The 25142-nt window shown below is 30.4% G+C and overlaps 1 protein-coding gene and 2 long non-coding RNA genes across 4 annotated transcripts in view; 1 reads left to right on the top strand and 2 right to left on the bottom strand.

The window, feature by feature from the left end:
• Positions 1-25142, top strand: part of LOC123266672 (integrin-linked protein kinase homolog pat-4) — a 70784-nt gene that overhangs the window by 28957 nt on the left and 16685 nt on the right. The gene's annotated exons all lie outside the window — the stretch shown is intronic.
• LOC123266678 lies at positions 7713-8045 on the bottom strand. Its single transcript, XR_006509833.1, has 2 exons — positions 7955-8045; positions 7713-7803 (listed from the first exon to the last, which is right to left on the bottom strand). It is a non-coding gene; the product is annotated as an uncharacterized LOC123266678 (long non-coding RNA).
• On the bottom strand, positions 21472-23162 carry LOC123266675. Of its 2 annotated transcripts, XR_006509830.1 has the most exons (4): positions 22930-23162; positions 22538-22859; positions 22330-22468; positions 21472-22087 (listed from the first exon to the last, which is right to left on the bottom strand). It is a non-coding gene; the product is annotated as an uncharacterized LOC123266675 (long non-coding RNA). The 2 variants fall into 2 exon arrangements; XR_006509831.1 differs by lacking the exon at positions 21472-22087 and having other exon boundaries at positions 22125-22468.

The following is a 25142-nucleotide window of genomic DNA, read 5'->3' as shown; positions in this document are numbered from 1 at the left end:
ATAACTCCACAAAAAAATTTTTCTATTTACTTGTTTTTTTTTTTTTTAAGTTGTAGATATTGTTGTCCTTTATAAGCAAAAAAATCAGCTAAGCTGAAAAAAATTTTTTTGCATTTATTTATCGAATTTTCAGATTTTCGAATTTCTGCAATAAAAAATAGTTAACATTAGAAAAAAATTATTTTTCCTTCATTAAAAAATTTTTTAAACTACAAAAAATCGATGTGAAAAACAAAATTTAAAAAAAAATTTTTTTTTATTGCAAAAATTCAGTTAAAAAGTTTAAAAAAATATGAGCTTTGCGGGGACTCGATGCCCAGCTCCGAGACAGTGGGCATGCGCCATTCCCCTTCAACCGTCGTCGGAGAAAGTAGGGGAATAATTATAACAGTAAGCGAGCGCTCGGAAATTCCGAGAAATTTCATTCTGTTATTTTTTATATTTTTATCCAAGACTTAATTAACTTTTAAAAAATTGTTCCCACAATATAGGTATCAAACGATTCAGAATTTTATGAATCGAAAAGATATCCTATCGTGACGGGAACTTTTTTTTCAAAAATTTTTTCTATTTGTTTAAGCATTTAGTTAATTATCATTAAAAAAAATTGTTCCCACAATATAGGTATCAAATTACTCAGAATTTTATGAGTATTCAAGATATCCTATCGGCACGGGAACTGTTTTTTCAAAAATTTTTTCTATTTGTTTAAACATTTAGTTAATTATCATTAAAAAAAATTGTTCCCACAATATAGGTATCAAATTACTCAGAATTTTATGAGTATTCAAGATATCCTATCTGCACGTGAACTTTTTTTTCAAAAATTCTTTTTCCTACAGAGGTCCTACGAAGCTTCCCCGACCATTTCCGCGTGCGCGCGCGCACGCGTGCGTGTGTGTGTGTGTATGTGTACGTATGCGTGTTTTGTGATAACTTGTCTTCAACGCTTACTGGTATATACTTTTTACAAACCTTTTTTGCACTTCAAATTGTGCTTTTAATATATTTTTTTTCATACATCTAGACTCAAAATTATTATAATCTAATGTAATACTTATTAAATTTACATCTTAAATTAAATGGAGGAGAATTTATAAAAAAACTAAAAAATTTTTATTTTTAGAAAATTTTTCAATATATTTTTATTGTCGTTATTTACTTTTATTGTTTTGACATATTTTATTGATGTTTACATCCCAGATGGTCCTGCAACACCTTCATCTTCTAATCTTGATTCTTCAAGCTCTCGTTCGTCAACTGGTTCAAGCAGTTCAGATGATTCCTTTTTGTTATCGTTCATCTCTTCATTAATTATTTGCCAATCAGGTATACTGGCCTTGTTCGTACACATATCTGTGCATTGTTTACACAAGTGTGAGCAATGGAGCCCAGATTTGATGCATGAACAGCTTTTGCCCTTGCATCCTTTTTTGCAAGAGCAAACAATTAAACTTGTGAATAAGGTATTATAAGCGGGGAGGCGGAGGGGTGTGACGAGCGACGGCACCGCGGGCCTCATCGACGGACCGAGCAAGCTACCGCTACCGCGACCGCGCCGACTGCCCGTGCTACGGCATTTATGTATTTAGTTTTAGTTTTGTTTATGAGTTGAATTATTTTGTTAATTATTAAATATTATTGGTTATTATTATTTTCATTTGTTATTAATTAATTATTAATAATCATTGGAAACGACGTTGAAAAGTAAAAAAGGATTTTGTTAGTTCGCCATCGTCGCGATAGATGGCGTCGCTTGTTCGCTCGCAGTAAAAATCGCCGAGCTAATATAAGCGAAACCGAATAAATTCGAAATATCCAATTAATAATTAATTTCTAGGTCCCAGCGACTATTTAGTATGGGAAAATAATTTTACGAAAATTATTTATTTCTTATAAAAATTATTTTCTAAGTGTCGTGGATGAATTAGTATGAAAATGTAATTTGAATGAAATTAATGAAATCTGTTAAATTGATTGAATGAATCTAATATTTAATTTCGGAAATTTAAATAAAAAACTTAGAAACTTTCGGGGATTTCCCGAAGTTCGACGGCGAGCGATAGGTGGCGATAATTCGCCAATAATTTTCGCTGTTAGTAATAATTTTCGGGTTGATAAAGCCCGAAAATTATCCGCCGTTGAGCAACCTTTCTCTGGGGTTAATTTCTCGTCTAGAGGCTTCTGGCCGAGGAATTAGAAGAGGGTCCACTCTACCTGGTGCGGACTACCACAGGTAAGTGAACTTGATCTCCTACGAGAAAAGGCGACTCTCCACCTGGAGGCCTTCAGCCAAAAGGTGGCAACCACAGCCGATTAGGTGGGGCGAGGTGGATTTTATTCACTCTCCCCTTGGGAATCGCGAAGTAGGACCTGCGGGGCGGCACTAGTCACCCGTCAGGAAGCGGGCACCAGAGGGCCGACGGAAGGGAATTAGCGACGCGTTTTTGTAAACAACGGGAGTATGATATTACTGAAGTCGGTAATGATATTAGTAAACGCCGTGTATGTATGGGTTTTGTTTAATTAATCGCCGTTATTGTAAAATGTATAAATTTAATGTTTTGTTTATTAGAATAAAGAGGTTCTGTTTTTGATAAATATAATTAAATTTTCGAGTTTAATTAATTTAGATTTACCCTCGTTAGAATCCTGGACACCGGCGAGTTTAAATCGAGCCGGGGGTAAAAATACGTCAAAAAGTACCCGTTACAAACTTAACAAATCATCTGGAACTGGTGGTAATGATGTTGTTACCGGCAAAACAAGCGTGTTACCCACTATATGCCAACCCCATAAAATTTACGGCAAAATGTTATTTTGCCATCGCTGGACTAACCAATAGACTCGGAAAATATGATTGGCTGCTGCTGCTGATGTCGGGGGCAATGTTGCAATATTAAAGCTAGTTTTTCTTGATGCTTTCATGGCTGCTGAATACTTTTGACACCTTAAGTCATTGAGATTTGTAGCTGTACCATTGTACATCATAATTATTATACTTTCTGCCGCTGATATCATTTTAGAAATCTGTCCTGATGAACTTGACAACGTTAATACATCAAGATATTGGGATACTTCTTTTTGTTTTTGGAGAAATCTTTTTAAACAAGTTTTCTTAGAGACATTAAAGAAGCTTGAAGTGACATCACGCTAGTAGTCGCGCTCACTCTATTACTTATGTTTATAAGCCTAACCTTACTTGTGATTGTTATGAATGTATCTGTCTTGTTATGTGTCGATGATTTTAGGTTGAAACTAAGTTAATTAGAGAAAATAAATATTTATTTTAATGAAATGAGACTTATTAAATATTTAAATTACAAAAAAAAATGAGAAATATTTTTTATTCTGATAGATATTTTCAAATAAATAAATTCATTATTGAACAAATAATTAATTAAAAAAATACACAAACAGATTTTTCTCTTAATTTTATTTTCTATGCTTTTTACGATTATTATTTCATTTTTTTGTTTTTTTCTATTCTTAAAATCAGAGTTAACTTATAATATATTTATAACTTTAAATTTATTAAATTAAATTAAGATCTTTTCTCAAAAGAAAGTAGCAAATGTCGGGGGCAGGCATCAATTTTTTTTCAAAGCAATTTTTTGCGTACTTTCGACCGGATAGTAAGAAAACTAGTATACACTATACGGGCAGAAATTTGAGGGCCCTGAACTGCGCGCCATGATGCAGGAATCTCAACTTTCTGCCCTTGTAATGTAATATACTTTTCTGCCCTCCAGGCGGAAAGTGGCAACTTTCGGCCCGCTGCGCTAAACGAAATTGCCGCTTTCCGCCTCTGTTGGACAGAAAAATAGTATACAAACCTATGGCAGGAAAATAATAAATATCTCAGATCACATATATGTCGACCTCGGCTTCGCCTCGGGCAACATATATGTGTTCTGAGACATTTCTCATTTTCTTGCCACAGGTGTGTAATATACTAATTTTTTTAAATCAAAAATTGTACATACAGTTTTTTTAAAAATACTTATGTACATTTTTTGATTTTTTTAAATTTGAATATTTTTAACCCTTCAGCACTCTCGCAAAACGATTTACTATCATTACTCGCGCGATGAGAAAAACTCTCACGCCTTATGTGGAAGCGCACGCATGCTTATAGTCCCTTTAATTTAAAAAATCTTAAATAAAATAAATTTCTTAAAACAAAAAAAAATTGACTTATTTAAAAATAATATTTAATAATAATACATCCAAATACAAATGCACTCTTACGGGAACCTCCGAACTGTACCGATCAGACCCGATTTTTTAAATTCTGACCCCCCTACTTTACTATTGCGATGAGAAAATATCTCACAGAGTTAATAAAATTTATTTTATTTTTTTATAGTATAGAACAATTAAAATAATAATATTGCAATCTGAAATAATATTAATTTTTTGACAGATAGAAAAAAAATCACATAGTCATTCCATTTGAAATTTGAAAGAAAATTTGAGTCATTGATGAGCGTGAGAGAAAATCTCATAGCGAGAGTGCTGAAGGGTTAAAGATATCTGTATCCAAAAATTAAAAAATATTTTTGGATACGGATATGAATTTGAAAAAAAATTTTTTAGGAAAAAAAAAGTACTTGTGTATTTTTCAAAGAACTGTATGTATATACATTACTTTTCTTTGTAGTTTTTCCATTTTTTTCAATAGTATATTACACTACAAGGGAGGAAAGTTGGGATTCCTGCACTGCGCGCCATGTGCCCGAGGCGAAGCCGAGGGCATCATGGCGCGCAGTTCAGGGCTCTCAAATTTCTGCCCTTGTAGTGTATAGTAGTTTTCTTGCTATCCGGTCGAAAGTACGCGAAAAATTGCGTTGAAAAAAATTGATGCCTGCCTCCGGCATTTGCGGCTCGAGCGAAGCGAGTGCTGCTGGTCAGGGGGGGGGGGGCAGGCATCAAATACACCTGTCAATAAAGATATTAATTTATAATCTATCATATTACTACTTTCTTTTGAGAAAAGATCTTAATTTAATTAAATAAATTTAAAATTATAAATATATTATAAATTAACTCTGATTTTAAAAATAAAAAAAAATAGAAAAATGAAATAATAATCGTAAAATGCATAGAAAAAAATCTGTTTGTGTATTTTTTTAAATAATTATTTGTTCAATAATGAATTTATTTATTTGAGAATATCTCTCAGAATAAAAAATATTTCTCGTTTTTTTTTGTAATTTAAATATTTAACAAGTCTCATTTCATTAAAATAAATATTTATTTTCTGTAATTAACTTAGTTTCAATCTAAAATCATTGACACATAACAAGACAGATACATTCATAACAATCACAAGTAACGTTATAAGCCTATAGGCTTATAAACATAAGTAATAGAGTGTTGTCAGTGCATGAATACATTTTTTCGGCTCCCCGTCGTAGAGCGCATGCGCGACTCGACCACGGCATAAAAGCGAGGCTTCCCAAGCGGCACACTGGCAACTTAATAACATCAAAAAGTTATCTAAAAAAAGTTAGATGCCAACAATCTCCACTTTCAAAAAGTTGACAAATTTTCTACCGAAATGTATCCCTAATGTCCTTACAAGAAGTTATCTCAAAAAGTAACAAATTGATAACATATTTACGTTAAAAAAATGTTAACTAAAAATGATAACAAAATATAATCTTTAAGATAACAGAAGGGTCACTTTTAGAAAACAAAATGTTATCTTTTTGTTGCGAAAATGAATAAATTTTTGTCAATATTATAGTTGAAAAATGATAACTTTTAACTATAGAAAAGTTACCCAATAGAGAAGTATAAGTCAACGTTATTATTGAGAGATACTGTATGTACGTTAAAAAATTTATGATACACGGAAAAAAAAATTTCGTTCTGGTAACCTAACTGTAGAGTTACCACAACTATACACAGTTTACTATTCGTTGTAGAGCTACAGTAACATAATGTGATTTAGTTCTGATAACTCAATGTTGTTGAGCTCTCAGAGCTCTACGGGATTGTTCTCAGAGCCAAACGGTATAGTTGGGAGCGCCCTACGTTGCGCAGTAGTGGAGTGCGCTAACATATTTCATAACCTACTAAAATGACAAACAGAATTATTTTGTTACTCATCCATATTATTAAAAATATATGAGGACAATTAAATTTCCAGTTTATTTATTTAAGGAAATAGGTTTTTTTTCGTCAAATTGAATTTCGTTAGAACAGTTTTGTATTTGTGGTTTTTCAAGGTTCATTTGCAGTGACTGTTAATTAAATTTATTAGTTGAATATATTGTGATAAGTAATAAGTTATCGGAATACATTCAAAAGACCCCATTTAACACAAAATAAAATTTGTTTTCGTTTATTTATCTTTTCTTGTGCATATACGGTAGTGATTTTATGTCCAATATTTATTAATATAATCAAGAAAATAAGATAATTTTGTGACGACCATATTTTTATTTTACAAATAATTTTTATTTTTAATATAAGTTCTATTATTATTTTATTTCTATTATAATACTATTCTTATTTGTCATATGCAATTATTGTTGGCAATATAAATTCGTTCTGTCGCATTTATTTATTAAATTATCAATGCTAAATCGTAAAAAAAATTATTAATCAGACTGCCAAAAATTTGTTATAGTCTCAGAACGATCCTGTAGAGTTGTGAGAGGTAAATAACGTTTAGCTTTCAGAGCTCAACGATGTAGAGTTGCAGGAGCCAAACGGTATTGTTACCATAAGAAAACGTTAACCTACTGGAACTTTTTACAACTAACTAACTACTATAGAGTTCCTATAGCAAAATTTTTTTCTCCGTGTACGAATATGAACAAATTGTACTGCAAAATTTTTATTAGACATAAATACTTATAGTTCATTTTTTTTATATTTCATGTTACAAAATTTTTAACACAAAAACATAAAAAAATGAACCGTAAATATTTATATTTAATACAAATTCCACAGTACAATTTGTTCATATACATACCATAAATTTTTCACTCGTATTCAATTAGTTATAATACTGTTACAAATGAATACTAATAACATTTTACAAGACATTTAAAATTTTTGATGAACATAAAAAGTACACAACTTTAATATTTACAAATCTGAATTTCTTTATCTTAATGTAATGACTATTAAATTTTTTAATTTAAAGTAAATAAAACAAGCCTTAACTTTATAATTATTTTATATTAATTCTAAAAAAACTATGTTTTTTAAAACATTTCTTTGCTCACAACAATGTATTGCAATTTTTTCATTATAATTGTAAAAAGAAGAGTCTAAAATTATATTTTTTTTTTTTACTTTAGACCACTATTCAAACATATCACAATTTTAAATATTATTATAATTAGAAAAAAACAAATGTACTAAAATTATTAGTATTAAAATCTCCGGTATTAAAATAATAAATACTCCAATCTTTGTCGACTCTTTGGGGTGTTCGGGTTCTTTAATTTTCTGCTCAGCTTTTAAGCGATCACTTCCTCTCTGAAACCATTCTTTAATACGGTCTTGTACTTTACACGGAGAAAAAAATTTTACTATAGGAACTCTATAGTAGTTAGTTAGTTGTAAAAAGTTCCAGTAGGTTAACGTATTCTTATAGTAACAATACCGTTTGGCTCCTGCAACTCTACATCGTTGAGCTCTGAAAGCAAAACGTTTTTACCTCTCACAACTCTACAGGATCGTTCTGAGACTATTCGCTCTGAGTGAAGCCATGGTAGGGGAAATGAAATCGACTGAAGCGTTCGCAGTGGTTACTTTCGGAGTTACGGGAGGCTATTATTCCTAAAATTGTAAGTAAGTACACGTGGAAGTATTTATTTTGTTTTAATTTTAATAAATTAAAAAAAAATGAGACACCAGAGTTGTTGTGTCTTAAAAAATACCAGCAGAAATATTTACTGCAATCTTTTTTATTTTTTATCATTATACGTACTTGTTGTTGATTCGTTTAACTAAAAAACAAAACTGCAATTATTACACTGATAAAAGGATTTATTAACTATTAATAATTTAATTTATTTGAAGACAATTATTTAATTTATTAAACTTTAATAAATATTTTTTAACATTCAATAAATATTTATTTGGTAGGAAAGTACATTTATTAATAGTTAATAACTATTTATTAATAGTTAACGAATATTTATTAACAGTTAATAAATATTTTGTTGAGTGAATTTGCTTTGCTTGTAATATCATATGATATGAAGATTTCTTATAAACAAAAATCATTTTTATAAATTATTTGTATTAATTATATTACATTATAATAACGTTTATTGTAAAATACCGAATTCTATCATAGCTCATAATTATCTTTTGTATTTATAAATATTAAAAAGGTTAATTTATTTAGTGAATTGAATTATTATCATGTATTCCAGCTATAGGATTATAAAAAGTGTCAAAAGAAAATGCTATTTTTGCTTTTGATTTTAAATAAATATTTGCTAACAGTTAAAAAATATTCATTAACAAACAAATCCTTCTATCGGTGTATAAAATTGTCACATATTTTTTATAACTTTTTTTTTTACAATTATTTATAAAATTTATTTATTTTTATGTTTCTTGCTATTGACATACGTATAAAAACATACTCTGACAGCCTCCCGTAGTTCATATTTTGACTGGCGCTGCAGTCACACTCATAGCGAATAACAAATTTTTGGAAGTCTGCTTAATAATTTTTTTTTACGATTTAGCATTGATAATTTAATAAATACATGCAGCAGAATGAATTTATATTGCCAGCAATAATTTTATATGACAAATAAGAATATTATTATAATAGAAATAAAATAATAATAGAACTTATTTTACAAATAAAAATTATTTGTAAAATAAAAATATGGTCGTCACAAAATTATCTTATTTTCTTAATTATATTAATAAATATTGGACATAAAATCATTACCGTATATGCACGAGAAAAGATAAATAAACAAAAACAAATTTTATTTTGTGTTAAATTGGGTCTTTTTAATGTATTCCGATAACTTATCACTTATCACAATATATTCAACTAATAAATTAAATTAACAGGCGAGACCATCTTTTTCTCGCTTTGCTCTCACGGAGCTCAACGGAACTATCTCTGTCGCACTTCCAACAGCAGAGCAATTGCAGTTTCGATTGGTTTCACGAAACGAATGAAATTTTTGAAAAAAATGCTTTGTGGTGAAATAGTTTATTAAATTATCTATTATCTCTAAAAACGTTTTTTCAAAATTTCCATTCGTTTCGCTAAGCCGATTGAAACTGCAATCACTGGTCTCGGCTGTTAATAGTCACTGCAAATAAACTTTGAAAAACCATAAATACAAAACTGTTCTAACGAAATTCAATTTGAAAAAAAAAAAAAACCTATTTCCTTAAATAAATAAATTGGGAACTTAATTGTCCTCATATATTTTCAATAATATAGATTAGTAACAAAATAATTATGTTTGGCATTTTAGAAGGTTATGAAATATGTCAGCGCACTCTACTACTGCGCAACGTAGAGAGCTCTCAACTATACCGTTTGGCTCTGAGAACAATCCCGTAGAGCTCTGAGAGCTCAACAACATTGAGTTATCGGAACTAAATATCATTTTGTTACTGTAACTCTACAACGAACAGTAAACTATGTATAGTTGTGGTAACTCTACAGTTACGTTACCAGAACGAAATTTTTTTTTCCGTGTATCATTAGTTTCTCCGTACTTTGCCACCAAAAACTCTGTTGAAATAATTAACGAAGTTGAACAATTAAAATCGTTTTAACACTACGCAATACACTTTTAACAAGAAAAATTAAGTAAATAAAAATATCAATATATATATTTACTTGCCTTTGTCGATCTTATTTTCATTTAATCTTCGCCAATTAATTAAAAAAATCTGCATCCAGACTTAGAAATGAACTGAATATACTGAGTATAATTGATGTAGTCGGGACATTAACTAAACTTGTAAGAGACTGCACGCGTTTTTGTATACGATTTATGGAACAAAAGATTTTACTTGTTAACGAAAAGATAACTAAATGTTTACAAACAAAAAAACGTCAACAAATTGTTAGTTTAAAGTTGGCTTAATCTCATGACCAGCATGTGTTGCGAAATTTAACGGACAAGTAATGGTTTACTGATTGAAAGTTAACCTTTAGTCATTTTTATGGATGCTCGAAAAGTTATCCAAAAAATGTTAACTATTTGTCATACTAATATTATCATCTTTTAGAGTAACATTATTTCTAACTTATTGCTGACTAATTAAGCATTCTAGATTATTAACAATATCTCACCATCTGTAAGATGGCATAATAGAGTTAACTTTTCAAGTTGTTCATTTTGTTTGTTTTATATTAACTTTTGTAATTTACTTAAAGTTAACTGAAATTGTTATCTTATAAATACCAAAAAGTTACTTGTGCCGCTTGGTTTTCTGCTGTGAAATCGCAGCGGGAACCCCGTACTTTCAACCGGCGTAGCAAGAAAAAATATTTAAAATTTTTTGTTTAAATGAAATATGTACTTACTTATTTCTTAAAAATCTTTATGTACATTTCCTAAAAACACCAATAATGCCTAATATCTATTAATAATTATAAATAACATTAGTTTTTAACTTCTTAATTTAAAGAATCCACAGAGTGTGCCATAGAATTATTATTGGGCTGAGTTATTTAAATGTTCGTGGTTATAACAAACAAGATGGCAGCCCCATAGTGCGCCGTCTGTTACCGTGTGGTAACAGTCATAATTTTGAATTTTCAAAGAGATATTCAGTAACTGTATCCAATGTTTGTAAGTTGACTATAATAATTTACTGTTAATTGTTTATATTTAGTGATTATTGATTTGTTGATTTTTTTGAGTGTTTTAGTTATCATTATAAATTAATAATCTATTCTCAATTAAGTTTGACGAGGATAAAGTTATAAACGGTTTATTGAAATATGTTAATAATTTGGATGAAATTGTTGAAAGTCCAACAAAAAATAAGACTCTTTTTGTGAATCTGTGTGAATAATTATGTTTGAGAAAACGAAATGATATTCACTTGCTCCGGAATCGTTTACATTTCTATTGGATGAGGAATGAAAACGGTTTTCTAGATAAATTTGAAAAACTGTTGAACAAAAAATTATCTAATGCTTGCCCAATAAAAATTGATAAAGGCGACGATCTGAAAGAACTAACAAAGCGACTGAGTACCAGTTCCATAACTGATGAATCAGTATACAAGTACCGGATTTGAATAAGTTAAAAAAAAACCTAAGAAGCGATATAGTTATCAATTTGTAGGAACAGTGGAGGTTTGTTCATCTGTAATTATCTAAAACGAAGCTGTGTCATCGCCCCTATATCGTCAGTATTTGACAGATAATCTACTAAAAAAATTAAAAATCACCTGTGTGATGATATTTTATGGCTATACATTGAGCAAGAACAACACTTTTAGGGATTACGCTCATTGTAAAGAACCTAATTGTAATGTACGGTTCATATTTAGAGGAATGACCGTGAATTTCACTAAAAAAATTTCCATCTCTTCTACTAGTGATATACCAAATCACACTCAGTTTCTTGCTTATGCACTTACAAGCAGCCGTCGTCAAAAAATCAAAAAACGTTTACGATTTGCAAACCCCAAAACAATTCATAATGAGTTAATTAATAAAATGGATGAAGATCTCGCTCGTAACGAAAAGAACTATAAATCTGCTCATTCACTTGCAGTTCTGCAGAAAGCACAATCAGAAGTCAATTGTGCAAACAACCGACATCAAAATGATTATGCTGATATTCTTCTACGCCTTACTGAACTTAATTTTCAGCATCAATGTATAAAGCATTATTTACTTAATTCATTTTCTATTTACTTGGGTATCGATGAGCAAATAGAAATGCTAAATAAAAGTATTGGTTTGCTTGAACTTATGCTCGACTCCACCGGTTCTGTCGTCAGAAAACCCCATATCGAATCAATGAGAGTAAATTATTATGCAGGGGTGATCAATATAAATCAGCATATTGTTCCAGTTCTGGAAATGATTACCAATGATCATACGGCCAATTATATCTGTACGTTTTTGAAATTTTTCAAAGACTACTGGTGTTCGAATAAAATAAAATAGCCTATTTTTGAATCGGTGGTCACTGACTGGTCTTGGGCTGAAATTAATGCCATTTTGCGCTCATGGAACAACTTTTCAGCATCTGATTACTTAAGAGTTACTTATGAAGCCATCACTAATAATAAACCATTGGCCGAGCACATCACACCAGTATTTTTTTGTTACCCGCATGTAATTAGGATAGTCTCTAGATATTTACACAATAAAAATGTGTGTAAGTTTATGATTGGTTTTTGTTTAAAAATTATGGCTTTTCTGGTATACTGTGACGATTATAAACTTCTTTCTAAGTTCATCAAGAATTTGTTTTTAATTTTATTGGTACCCTATAAGAATGAAGACTTCTTAAAAACCATGACAGAATTACTGGAAATGCAATCCTGTCAAAGACAGTCTTATGATTTAAACAAAATCAGAAACAGCGATGATAACGAAAAGGAGAGCAGTAATGAAGATTCAGAAGAAGAAAAAGAAGAAGAAGAAGAAGAAGACGTGAACGATGATAAAAGTTTTCGGCTTAACCCCTTCAAAAAGGTTCTTTTAGTCTTAAAAGAAGAGATGGGAATACACGCGAAAAAATGTATAACTACACACTATAAAAATAGTTATAAGTGGCCTGAATTCGTTCGTTATTTAATAGATGAATGATTACCCTATCTTCCGTTCTGGTCTGTGTTATTAAACAACAAAAGAATCATTCCTCTAATAATTCTGTGGAAAACCACTTTAAACAAGTCAAAGCTAATAATGAGCTTGATTTGAAAGTGGGAACTTTTATTGATTTTTTTGATATTTTTCGTCATGAAAAATTTTTGAAAAATTAAAAAAATTTTTTTTAATTTTGTATATTTAGATATTTTCGCGCCAAATAATCTCATATGCGTCCATTTGCCGTAAAACCATGTCTACTCGAGATATCCTTAACTAAAAATTATTTTTATCGGCTATGAGATAACTTCAGGATCATACTTTTGAGCGGCTTGACTGATTGAAATGCGGTTTGCGTTATTTTGGAGGGTCCTCCCAAATTTTAATTTTCTGAAAATTTACCCCGATTCGGCCCAATAGATTTTATAAAATCTCAAAAATCAAATAAAAAATGAAATATTCTTATATATGGAATAAATTTGATATTGCTACATCGATCATTTTTAAAATCTAATCATTTCTTAACCTCAAAAAATAAAGTTGATCTTCACAATCCGCATCAAAATCGGTTAATTCTTTCAAAAGACATCATTATCGAATAATTTCACAAAAAGAGTTTTTTCACATATTTTCGTAATTTCTCGTTGGATTGGTTTTTGAGTACCTAGAAATGAGTAATCTTATTGTACTAAAAAGCAGCATCGAATGCCGCAAACCACATTAAAATATCATTGGATTTGCTACGGAGATATAACAGTTCATAGTTTAAAAAAAAAATAACTCTACCAAAACATCTCGACGAAACAAAAAGTGATTCTAAATTTGTTTCTATATGAAATTCTAAATTTGTATTTAATGTATTACACCTATATACTTCCACTATACTATAAGCATTGTATTTATTATATCACTGAGGCGAAAATAGTACCTCCGTGATACAAGATTAAAATCACTTTTTATTAGATTGCATAGAAATCTAACTATTGCATTTGTTCTCATGGCGGAACTTTAAATAAATTTTGCTATTTTCTGACTCAGCTCGTCGAGCTGGTTCAAAAAATACATGTGGCTTAAAACTTTATACATATACAATAGAACCTGGCTTGTCACTACGATAGTGTCTAGAATTCACAACGGATCTTTACCAAACTTAACAGACGTTTTTTACAGATAAATACTAAGTTCAAGTTCGAAGATGAGATTAATAGATCTCATCATCCCAAAATTGCGACATTTTTTAATTTTGAAAATAGCGAAATTTCATATTTTTCTGGACTATTTCCTGAATAAATTTTGAATGCAACAACTTATTGAGCTTCAGCAAATTGAATCTGGAAGCTGTTTGAATAAGCTTTAATTTGAATATTATAATGTATCTATAAACTTAAAATTACGCACTATTTCACTATAGCTATGATGAGGTTTGCCGTTGCATTGGTTTTTTTTAAAGGGAACCTGTGAAAGTAGTTGAAGTTTTTAAATTATCAATGTTGTAATTTTATTTGAATAAGAAATTTACAAGTATCGTACTACCGAAAAAATATTGTGGTGAAGCTCAAATGTCATCTTAGTGCACAGTTTATACAAATATTGCTGCAGTACCAAAATGTAACGACATTGGGCTTATAATTTTTTTTCAGTGTATCCAAACGATGTATATTATAATTAAAATTATCAAATAGTATATTACACTAAAGTTTCTCTATTTATAATTCCTAATTCTTGGCAGGCAGTATGTGACTGAAGGTTGCTAGCTTTTATTATAGAAATAAATCAAGACCAAAAAATAAATATTTTAACATCTTTCAATTTGCTATTCTTTTCAAATCGAGTACAGCAAGTCTTGCAAAAAATAATATATCCTCTATGTGTTCCTACTCCAGAAAATTACAAGCTTGAATCGTGACTTTTTCACATCACGTAAGTAAAATAATTCATGCTCTTTCTTTTCTTTCTTCTTATGCAGCATAACCATCATCAATTTATAAAAGCTGCCCGTGGTTGTAAAACCAATCCATTAGACATCAGTAACATGAAATAAAAAATTAATCATAAACCGAATTTCTATCTAACATTTTTGTTGACGAATTATAGATTTTAACATTCAATAATTAGTATCGACTTCGGTATCATCAATAATAAAAATATTTCTTCATCTTCTCTACGCTTGACATTTGACACGTATAATCTGTAGATTGGCCATAAAATGAACATCGATTCCATTTTGATTGGGTTTCAGTTTATCCAAATTATGCCATCATGTTATTATCCATGTCATTAAATTTTAACAGCTTGAACAAACTCAATGATTTGTAACCAGTCTAGTCATCCATGTGAATTCCCAATTGAAACTTTGAAGAAAAATCTGTGGTGATAAATAACTATCGATTAAACTCCCACACTCTATTAAACTCCAATAAAGTCATTTATAAATTTAAACGTATCTTCACTGCGTAAGCGAGTAAAGCAATGTATTACCCAGTTTTTGAGCTCAATTTGAATTGAATTTGCGAATAATATCGATGCCATTCACATAAATAATAAATTCACTTAAAATTATTATAAAAAAATTGTTGAGAAAAGATTCTTAGCAGTTTTTACCAAGTTCTATACAAAAAAAAAAAAAAAAAAAATTATTATTAAAAAACAAATTCAATTCAAGAAAAATATTCTTGAACCAAAAAGTTTCTTTTGAAGAACTTTTTGGTTTTGAATCGAATAGAAAAATTCTTGAATTAAATAAAATTCACTAAGTCCACAAAAATTCCTTAGTTCAAAATATTTTGTGCTAGATTTAAAGTAATCAAATTTTCAAAATGATCATATTAGAAATTTCTTGCCTTGAACTTTTTTATAATTAAAGTGTTTTGCACGCCTCATAAGCGAAGCGTTGAGGTTGTTTTTAAACTTACTTCGCAATTTTTTAAGATTATTTATTTCCAAAGCAGAAAGGTAAAAAAATTATTTAATTACAAATTGAAACGCTTTTTTCGAAACTATTTTTGTTCGACACGGTTTACATAATATGTAAAATTTTAAGAAACCAATTTACTTGAAATTTGTTACAAATCTTCTTTATTAAATCCAAGCCCGTCGATATTTGATTTAAATTAAAAAAAAAATGTTTATTATTATTTGAAAAAAATATAAAAAAGTATATTGTCATCCCGCAAAAAAATTTATTTTTTTATTTATGATGGTAATGACTAAAAAGACTGGAACTGTATCAACCATGACACATGCTTTTTGTTACCCATCCCCTTTACTAGCTTCTAATTTTTCTCATTTTTATTTCTAGAATATTTTTATTCATTTTATGAAACTTGAAAAAACGCCCAAATTTTTTTCTCTGAACTATTAGAATAGCTCCCTGCGCATATTTGATCAAGCATTACATATTAAATAATTTATAAACCACTAAAGTCCATAAATAATATTCTCTAAAAGCTTGTCCAGTACAAAAATATACTTTAATGTCTTTTTGTATCAGAATATAAATTGCCTACCCGTGAAAAAATATTCTGATCAGGCTTGATATGAGCTGATAAGGCCATATAAAATTTTTTGATATGTTCATATCTGGCCTGATATGATCTGATATGTCCATATTTAATTTTTGATATGTCCTGATATGGCCTGATATGAAAATTGGCCATATCAGGCCTGATCAAGCCTTATCAATTTGATATGTCTATATCAGACTTGATATAGCTTGATATGCTCATATCTAATTTTACATTATTTTTTAATAGGTCCTGATATGCCCTGATATAACCTGATAAAGTTATATATACTTTGATAAACTTGAAAAAAAAAATCCCTGATCAGGGTTTATATAACTTGATATGGATTCATATGGTCTGATATACTCATACCCTTACCAGCACATAAGCAGTCTTATGTACTCATATAAAGGCATACCCGAATAAAAAAAACTATTTATCATTATATATGATTCATATCTAATTATATAGAAGCATATGTAATTCATTTATAATTATATAGATGCATATATGTACATATGTATATATGATGTACATATGTATATATGTACATATGTATATATGTACATATGTATATATGTATATATGATGTACATATAAAATTATATGTGAATCATATAGAATTCTATATAATTTTTTTTACTCCAGCGAGTATTTTGTGATTACCATAAAACATTCTCTTTTTCTATCTAAGAGTCTGTTACTCCAATGATTAGCAATCTTTTAATATATAGTATTTTTCGGATGAAATAATAGGAATTAAAAAAAAATTTTATTTCACAAAAATTATTAGTTTTGTCAAGTTCAAAAATTGTTAGCCAGGCCCTCCAGCAATATATAGTTCCATATACTAAACAAATAATTCCATTAAAATTTAAGCTTTCAATTCTCATTTTACCTCGATTATTTTTTTAATTTCAAAGAAATTATAAATTTTAAAGCAACGAAGTACCTGAACAACATATCGTAGAATCATTTTTGCGATTTCATGTGTACATAGATAATTTTATAAATCTACATATAGATACCATTATTATGTATAAATATTGACAGTTAATAATTAATAAATTAGATAAAAAATTTTGTTCACTACGAATCGATCATGTATACGATTCGCATTACTTGTAGTTATAATAAACTCTGTTCTCCAAGTAAGTCTCTTAGGTAAACGGGTAGTGAATTAGTCTTTCAAGCGGTAGGTCCCCGGTTCGATTCCCACTCGCGCCGATTTTTTTTTCCTATGGAAATAATTATACCTAATTATACATAATTATATAGGGCCATTTTTCATTTATAATTATGTAATATAATGATATATAATTTTTTTTACCGGGGCGGGTACATAGTCTGATATACTTATATCAAGGCATATATAGTCTGATATGGCCAATTTCCATATCAGGCCTGACATAGTCTGATCAGAAAATTTTTTCACGGGTAGCGACTAAAGGTACTTTAACGTTTATATGTACGTCAATGTCAACTTTTGCCCCTTTGTAGAGTTGTACCTAGGTGATAATTTATAATTTATAACAAGGTCCATATCTTAGAATCTTAATCTAAAACCGAATTTCTAGCAAAAAATTTTTACTTATTTATATATAAAGATTCAAGAAACTCATATATACATATATTATATTCTCACACCCTTTTGCAGAGTTGCAGCAAATAGCTTGCGCAGTAAAAGCGTCGGAAGTACTATTCAATGTCCGGATGTCGGAAAATTTCATGAAATTCTTTGGATAAAAGTTCACTGCTCTTCCCTCTCCGTGAGTCGTGTGATTTATAGCTGTCACATGTTGACATATACTATTTTACCGATATAAGCTTTTGTACCTAAAGTCATACATCTGTAATGTAAAGGCTTACAGTAAAGTGCTGACTTTATCCTTACGTTTTCGTTTATTATTTTTACTTTGCAACTTGGAAAAGTTTCAGAAAATTACTAGACGAGAATTAATCTCTACGAATGAGGATACTATAAATTAAATAGAGCAAAGTTTTTACTGGCGTTTACCTGGCTATTACATTTTAGCTCCTATACTTATATTTATTAAGGTGCTTTTTTTTTTCGACTATTTTTTTTTTCAGTTCCATCGTGAAATTTTGTTGCAAGTACCCAAAAAAAAAAATACCCTGAAAGTTTAGGCCCTTAATATTAATATTAAGACCTCGACCCAGGTGTTTAAAGATTTCCCCTTGAAAAAACACAGAAATTTTGATTTTTCTATGTTTAAGTTTCTATAGCTCAGTGGCATTTCACAGCATGGCTTCAACCGTGGACGGTTTTTTTTTAGAATTGAATGCTCTGCAAAATTGTCCATAGCGGCCAACCCGACCAGAAATTTAAGTTCGGCGGTGGTTCGTTTCGAATTAGGCATGCCGAATTCCAAGTTCGCGCCGAACCAGGAAGCCAAAGTTGGCCCACGTCCCGGAAGTAACGCAGTCGCGAATTTGGGCCTAACTTGGCTTCCGACTTAGGCGGTGGTTTGGAAACCACACTTGCTGGTGACTATCCAAGCCTCATTCGGTCCGAATTTGGCTACCTAACTAGGCAGCAATTCAGAAACTAAATTCGCACGGAAGAATCCAAATTGAATCCTTTTTTTGTTTTTAGCTGTTTTTATTATAAAGCAAAAATTAATAATAATGAATGCTTATTTTTTTTAATTTACTTTTTAAATTTTAAATATAAATATCGACTTTAGGACAAAATTTTTTAAATATTAAGTAAATAAAAAAAAATTTTTTTTTTTTTATTTAGTATTATTTTTTTTTTATATTTTCGGTCATTTTTTTCGCTTTTTAGGGTTTTTCTTACTATGAAGGAGTTTTTTTTGATTGGTCGATTTTATGGGTCAAGGGGGAAGGAGATGATGGAGTTAGATACATTAGTCACACACAACACTTGAATTTACCTCACACTCGCCTTAAGAATAATTATAATTAATAATTATTAATTATTAAAAATATTACATGTCGAACGCGAGACTCGAACACTGTACCCGACGCACGAGAGCCCTATACCATACCGCGACGCTACGCCGATGATGAGCGACCTCTTGCCTCAAGATACTTATAAGCCCGACACTTCGGCAAACATTCGGTTACCGTTGCAACGGTCGAGTTAGGAATTCCGATATTATACCTAAGTGAGGACTTGACACAAACTTACCTATTCAAGTTTTATTTTGATAGACCAAGCTTCAGAATACAGGTTGCCGTTATTTCATAACAGTTTGGCAATCCATGACATACCGAACTTAGGCATTTCCACTGTTTTGCCTAAAGAAGCTCGATCGTGGTATGCCAAGTTTCGGTAAGCCTTTGGTTACCGTTATTTCATAACAGTTTGGCAACCCATGAAATGCCGAACTTAGGCATTGCCATAGGTTTTCCGAAGTGAGCCCGAACTTGGTGAACCAAACTTCGGTAAGCCTTTGGTTACTGTTATTTCATAACAGTTTGGCAATCCATGATATACCGAACTTAGGCATTTCCACAGGTTTGCCTAAGTAAGCCCGAGCTTGGTGAACTAAACTTCGGTAAGCCTTTGGTTACCGTTATTTCGTACTAATTAGGCAATCCATTATATGCCGAACTTAGGCAGTGCCAAACTATTACGAGATTACATCGAATGTGGAATTCTTTTGGCATACCAATGTTCGGCTTGCCTAATTTAAAATAAATAAGATCCGAATTGGACTAGCCTAAATTCGGAAAGCCAACTTCGCCCCCAACTGATTTTTCGGCATACCTCACTAAAATTCTAGTCGGGAAGCCGTAACTCGAACCGGCGAGGTAGTACAGGCCTCTAAACTTGATTTTTCCACAAATATCGCGTTTTTTCGCATTTATCTCGTGAATGACAAGAGCTACAGAAAAAATGTGAATGACAAACTTGTAGAACATTCAATTTCCTACAAAAAAGGTCCTGAGCACAAAGTCGCTAAAATCAAAATTTTCAGAGATATTTAATGATGAATTTTAAGTAATTTCAAATGTTTATCGAAAATTGCGTCAAATTATAAAAAATATCTTTTATAAATAAAAGTGCACGTCTTATAACGCTCATTTATCACAAAAAAATCTGGAAAACGGTTGACCCTAAAGGCTATCCCTGCAACTTCCGCTAATTCCATATATAAGCGCTTAAAATTGCACTTATGAGGTTTTTGAGATCTTCAAGTCAAAAGTCTGATAAAAGTTTCGATTATTCGTTAATTCATTCAAGAGTTATTGCACTTCGAAAGTTCAAAAAATAGTGTTCTTTGAAACTTTTATCAGACTTTTGACTTGAAGAGCGCAAAAACCTCATAAGTGCAATTTTAAGCGCTTAGATATGGAATTAGCGGAAGTTGCAGGGATGGCCTTTAGGTTCAACCGTTTTCCAGATTTTTTTGTGATAAATCAGCGTTATTAGACGGGCACTTTTCTGATTTTCCAAACTTATCTTTTCTCTCCGTGTAGAGTAATAAATTGATAATTCCGTGAAACTTTTTAAAAATTTAATTCATTCTACTCGGGTCATGATTTTCTTACAGTAAATGAAATAAAGAAGAAAAAAATTTGATACATGAGTAATTTTTTTTTTAGCCTTATGAAAATGTTAGCACATCAGAACCAATCTTACATATAAAAATAATTTTTAAGACAGTAATAAATTAATTTGTATTAGTTTAATGCTTGAATAATCAAAATTTTATACATTTAGAAGTTTACGTCTGAATAACTTTAGAACGGCTGTTTTTATGATAAAAGTGTAAGAGACTTTTTTTGTAGAGCGTTGAATTGCCTACAAAAATATGCTATGGACTTATTTATATGAGATGCGTATGCCGAGCTAGAAAAATAAACAAAAAAAAGAATTTTTTTTTCCTATGTTATTTAAATGAGAAATAAAAAATTAGGGACAGACACCTCTAAATATTAATATTAAGAACTCCGCTTTAAACAGGCTTCTGTTCTCACCTTCATGCAAGTTTTCAGCCTGTTTTTTCGTTGAAAAAAAAAAGTCGCCTAAAATTGAAACACCCTAATATATATATATATATATATATGTATGGGGCATTCCACACCAAATCGACCACTTTTGAACCCGACCCCTTTAGATTTTGCTGAAACTTTTCCATCCTTTTCTACCCTTTGGAAACAAATGGTTGTTACAAACAACCATTTTTGTCTGGAATTATACAGTGTAATTGTTGAGTTCCTGTGATCGGTTTTGTTTTTAAAAATCTTTCATTTAAATCATTTACTGCTGTTTTATAATCCTCTTCTGGGGAAAACTTAGTTATGATGTTTGGCAAGTTGTCCGGATCAGAAGTCCATTCAAAGAGTTCTTCAGGCGTTGTTATTTGTTTGTCAACCGCAAGTTGGAGACTTGCTCTTGCTGCATATCGTTTAATGGTACCACCAATACCATCACATGGACCTTTGCCATGGGCTGTCGCAAAAAAATGCCATTCAGCAGGAATGTCGAAATCCTCTTCGTGATAATATAAATTTACGAAGTTTTTAAAGTTTTTAAATTGTTGAGGAGCCCCGTCAGAAAAATAATAAATTTTGTTACAACGTTCAGGAAGACTTTTCACATAGTCAGTTAATAATTTGATAAAAACATGTACGGCAACGGCATCATGATTATTACAATCTGAAATAATTACTAAACTTTTGTGTTCAAGTTCGCCATTTACTTTATAATAAATCACTACTGGGAAAATTGTTGCTTGATTATTGTTCCAGTGAAAACCAGATGCCGCGTTTTGCACTACGAACGCGTAATTTTCTGCAAAATCACAAATAATGATAAATTCATTTGGTTCTAATGTTTTCAAAAATTTTGCTTGTTCTTTAGCAATAAATGAGTGAGGTAGAAGAGTTTTCAATTCAGTACAAAAATCTTCAACAAATTCTTCTATAGGCTTAATAATAGTTTCTAAACTGCTTCTCGGTTTAGATATCCAATACTTATATGTAATATTCTCAATTTCGTGATTTTCAAAACATGCCAGTAAAAGGTTACTCAACTCATCTATCCCTGGACAGTTTTCACATCTACCCAAATAACATAGAAACGATGGAGATTTACATACAATCAAACTCAAACAATCACTATAGTGTGTAATGGATATATCTGTATTTCTTGTTAGAGAATGAATATTCGCACCTGAAACATTTGTGATTTAGTTAAATAAAAATTCACACATTTATAACTGTTAATGAATTTGATAATTACCAAGCATCATTAACTTAACGTTTTGATGGATCATACAGACACAGATGGTATGTGTTCCACTTGCCCCTGCTAACACACAATGTTTAGGTCGCAGAGAAGCAAATCTCGAAAATCCAATTTTCTCTGTAGCGTTTATTTCCCGAAAACATTGGTATAATTCTTTTAAGTTAGACAGGACAAGTCTTTTTTTGGACGGGTACTCGATTACCATCATCATTTCGAACTGAAACAAAATCTTTCATACCTGGCATCGGAGCACTGTACTCATCATCATTATAAAAATTTTCAACTTTCAATTTCACTTGATCTGCAATTTTTCTCCCTATAAAAAAAGATGTTGAGTAAGTGAGTCTTCAGTTGTGTTTAAGACATCAATTTAATGCTATATATACCTAATTTTGATTCAGGTACTGAAAGTAGACCTTTTTCTTCAACCAACGCTTTTGCTACCCTTGACATATGTCTTGATGTATTCATAGTTTCAGAAATACGTCTTTCACTCCATTGTTCAGGTAATAATGTTAAAATCTGTATTTTCAATGATTTTTCCGTTTCTTTATCGTTAAATTTGTCTTGCAGTAATTTTATTAAAGCGCGAAAATTTTCACCATCATCATCGACCAGGTCTTCATCAGTTGAAGAGAGTAAAACCTTTTTCAAGCTGTCAGATATCTGATTTATTTTGTTGTTTAAAAATTGATTGTCATTTAATTTCCTTGATGGGATTGGTGATTGATTTAACAGCTGTAATGCATGATTTATTACAGGTAACTGAGTTGCAGCGCTAACTTGAGATGCCGAGCTTGGTTGTGAATTTTTTGGTTCGTTATCAAATGACATAGAACCTTAGAAAATAATAAAAACATGTAATAACTCAAAATGTATTCAATAAAGAAACGTATAAATAATTTAAAAACCTTACGGAATGATAATGATAATGGTAGATCTGTGGCAGTTGTATTACTATCGCTACCAAAATGATCATCGTTTTCATTACTGTCACTAGAGTTGCCTTCGTGATCACTTGAATCAACATTAGGATCATCACGAGTATTTGTTTGTTGTTTAACTACCTTATAAGCTTCTTTTCGACATGAACTGCATAATAAATAATAATTACTCAATCCGAACATTTCTTTCATAATGTCAGTCGCTGGACGCAAACCAATTTTTTTACAATGAGACTCCAGCCCAAAAGGATTACAACATCGATCAAATTGCTTCATTGATGCCATGATGTTTCAATGAAATTATTCCACTAAATGGAGATTAGTAAAATCAAAATAATTAACACTTCCACAAAGAGTGAATCAGGAACATGTTCATAAACTTGAGAAATTTTTTTATTTATCAAATGTAATGACAACAATTTTTTATTCGACACTAAAACGCAAAAAAGATTTATAGGTTATGTCCTAGATTTCAATATAGAGGAACACTATAGATTTTTGAATCGAAACATAATCACGTGTATCTACTAAACTGGCTATAGGTAAGTCTGTGATTGCCATACCCTAGTTTATCGATCCTATTGACGCGCCAAAATTTGAATTTCAGTCATTATAATCGAAGATTAAGATAATAAATAGAAATTATAATACCTCGGAACCATTAAATAACATTTTTATTGTTATATAAATAGTATTTATGAAAAAAAATTTTCATTTTTTAAAATTAAACAAAATTTTTTTTTAAATAAATAAAAAAAATATAAAAAAAAATCGGCCCTGCTCGGGATTAGCGGGGATAGTTGTCAAATAAATTGAAGTTTTTTTTGAGAAAAAAAAAAAAAAAAAGAAAATGGCGGACTTCGAAAAAATGACGATTGTACTTAAAAAAACCGATTATTTTATATAATTGATCATGTTAAATTTTTTTCGTATATTTTTTCGAAAAGTTCATTCAAAAACAAAAATTTTTAAAAAAAAAAGGTACCCAAAAGTTAATTTCTAAAAAAGTTATGGCTATTTGAAAATAAAAAAGCCATTTTTTTGAAAAATTCATAACTTTTTTGAGGTTGGACAAAAAAATTTGAAAAAATTCTCAAAAATGTTTTCCAAAGGGTAGAAAAGGATGGAAAAGTTTCAGCAAAATCTAAAGGGGTCGGGTTCAAAAGTGGTCGATTTGGCGTGGAATGCCCCATATATATATATATATATATATATATGCTATAGCAATAGCTATATATATATATATATATATACAGAGTGTCCCAGAAGTAACGAACGCCATTGTAGCATCTGATAAACAAAATAATTCTGAGACGAAAAGTCCTTAGCCATTTTTTAATCAGACGCATAGATAATTAATTATTAATTAAAATAACGTCCTTTTATGCGTTAGAGAGAGAGCACTAGTGTAAAGTTAAGTGCGTTCCAACGAAGACGCTTGCACGTGTGAATGTGTAAGTAAATATGTGTGACTACGTTAGCTATATAGCTAACGTAACTATATAGAAACTAGTTAGTCATACAGTTAGTTGTGTCTTTGTTTGGCACATACTTTACTGGACACTGGCGCTCTCTCTCTAACAAATAAAGAGACGTTATTTTTAATTAATAATTAATTATCTATGCGGTTAATTGAAAAATGGCTAAGGACTTTT

This window comes from Cotesia glomerata, linkage group LG6 (assembly GCF_020080835.1).
Source record: "Cotesia glomerata isolate CgM1 linkage group LG6, MPM_Cglom_v2.3, whole genome shotgun sequence".
NCBI classification, from domain to species: Eukaryota; Metazoa; Arthropoda; class Insecta; order Hymenoptera; family Braconidae; genus Cotesia; species Cotesia glomerata.
The sequence above is the reverse complement of the archived record's forward strand: the minus strand, read 5'-3'. Positions and strand labels throughout refer to the sequence as shown.